Consider the following 2,508-nt stretch of genomic DNA (forward strand, 5'->3'; position numbering starts at 1 on the left):
AGCACATTCTAAAGCACTAAAATACTAAAAAATTAACAAAAGCTCATTCTAAAGCACTAAAACACTAAAAAAGCAAATGCTCATTCTAAAGCACTAAAACACTAAAAAATTGCAAAAGTTCTTTCTAAAGCACTAAAACACTAAAAAAATTAGCAAAGGCACATTCTAAAGCACTAAAACACTCAAAAAATTTGCAAAAGGTCATTCTAAAGCACTAAAACACTAAATAAAATTAGCAAAAGCTCATTCTAAAGCACAAAAGCACTAAAAAAGCAAAGGCTCATTCTAAAGCACTAAAACACTAWMAAAAYAGCAAAGGCTCATTCTAAAGCACTAAAACACTAAAAAATTGCAAAAGTTCTTTCTAAAGCAACTAAAACACTAAAAAAATTAGCAAATGCACATTCTAAAGCACTAAAACACTCAAAATAATTGCAAAAGCTCATTCTAAAGCACTAAAACACTAACAAAATTAGCAAAATCTCATTCTAAAGCACTAATCTAGCCCAGCTGACCCATGGAACATTCTTCAGTGTCAACATGAGACAATATTTACTGTGTGAAGAATATTGTTGTCATGTAGTGAATAAGTGACACACATATGAACTAAACTTGTGACTTCTTTCACCCCGCTAATACCCTAAAGAATTTAAAGAATAGCAAAAGCCCTAAAGCACTAATCAGGAAATTAGTTCCTTTATTAGTGCTTTAGGGGAACTGTGCCCAATACTGAGCATCAGCAATCAGCATTTGATGATTTTTAGTTACTCCACAAGAAATTTCATTGTAAAATGCCTTAAAATAGCTGAATTATAGCCATTCAAAATTAGCTGTGGCAGCCATCTTTAATTTTTGATTAGCATTTAGAATTTGTTAGAGATTATTTTTGGCTACTTCGACTAATCTTCAGCTTTGTTTACAAATGGCTGAATTAGAAGTTGTTACTAGCATTCATTTTGTTTTAGATATGGTCACAAAATTTCGGCTGGATATTAAAGCCATCTGGAATTAGCTGTAGCGGCCATCTTGAATTTTGTGTGTGAGTACATGCCCCTTGGCCACCCTTTGCAAAAATATCTCTTCCATCAGAGTACACGATGAAGACAACTCTCAGCTACTACCACATCAATATTTAGGTCAATATCTGTAAAAAAGACAAAGTCATTGTTATTTTTAAGTTGGCGGCCATCTTGAATTGGGTCGACTCCAAGAGGGATTTCTTCCTGAAAGCAGTGTAGCAGTTCAGGACCCGGGGTCAGAACGAGGACAGGAAGACGTCGAGGATGGGTTTTCTTTTTGCTGAACTCTGAATTCCTGTCCGAGCTGCGATGGAGCCGAGCCCCGTTTTCAACAAACGAAACGTGAGGCCGAGCCACTTTTTCTTTTTATTCCTCATCATTTTTGACACTAAATCAGCGTTTCATTAAGAAGCCACAGTTTTCCTCCTGTTCTCTGATCTTCTATCCCTTCATTTTTCTGCACATTCAGCAGAGTCTCTTTGCCAAAGCTCGGTTTTGTGGCTTTCTAACCAGCGGAGGGGATATTTTCTGAGAAATCCCCTCTGCCAGTAACTCTCATATTGCTGACCTTCTGAATCTCTGCCTGAATAAACTTCAGCCCAACTGTTTTTGTTTATGTTGAACGGAGGATCTTGAGTCAGTAGCAGATAAATATTTCTGGCCTGATGCTGGGATGAAGGAAGATCTCCAATCGCGCTGCAGCAAAGTCGGTCGTAAAACTGCGCCGAGGACTGCAAAGCCCCCCGCTCTCAYGCACATTCTGCAGACTCAGCAATGTGGAACGGTTTGTGTTGATCAGGTCTGGGTCAGCCAGAGCTCGGCCCGGTCCGGTGGAGCCTGGATGAGACGGTTCCAGCATGCATGCCTCGAGGGATTTCTGGGATCAGTGAATCCCTGCTTCCATCTCAATGTGGCTCAGACTCCACGGGGTCTGAGTTCGACGCCTTATTTGGTGTGAGGGTCCGCATGGTGCGCCACGAAGAACCAAAAATCCTTTTTCTGTAGCCTACAGTCCAGTCCTGGACTTTATAAAAGACACAAAAAAACAGATATTTSTTCATCATTTTACGCTTTCTATATTTTATATACACCAAATCAACCATATTACTTCTTATTCAAGATGGCCGCCAGTCACATCAAAACATAACAAAAGTAATAAATCGTAGCTGAAGTTTCCATAAAACTTACCGGACAGTTTGAGCGTGTGGCTAATGGAGAAGAGCTGCTCATGAGCCGAAGATGTTCAAACCTGAGGCTGAACAGCTGGGAGCTCCGTCTCAGATCATCCAAAACTAATCAAAACTTTATTTTTAAAAAGATTTATAGTTGTTTCTGTCGTCATAAATAAATTAAAAAAGAAAACATTCAACTGGAACTTTCCTGCAAAAATGCAGTGAATGCTTATTGCTGAAATCAAAAAGAAAAAAATAGTATAGGTCCTCTGGACGGTTCTTCTCTAATGAAACGTTTCGTCTCTCCTCCAAGAGAC

This window comes from Austrofundulus limnaeus, unplaced genomic scaffold (assembly GCF_001266775.1).
Source record: "Austrofundulus limnaeus strain Quisiro unplaced genomic scaffold, Austrofundulus_limnaeus-1.0 Scaffold280, whole genome shotgun sequence".
Taxonomy (NCBI): domain Eukaryota; kingdom Metazoa; phylum Chordata; class Actinopteri; order Cyprinodontiformes; family Rivulidae; genus Austrofundulus; species Austrofundulus limnaeus.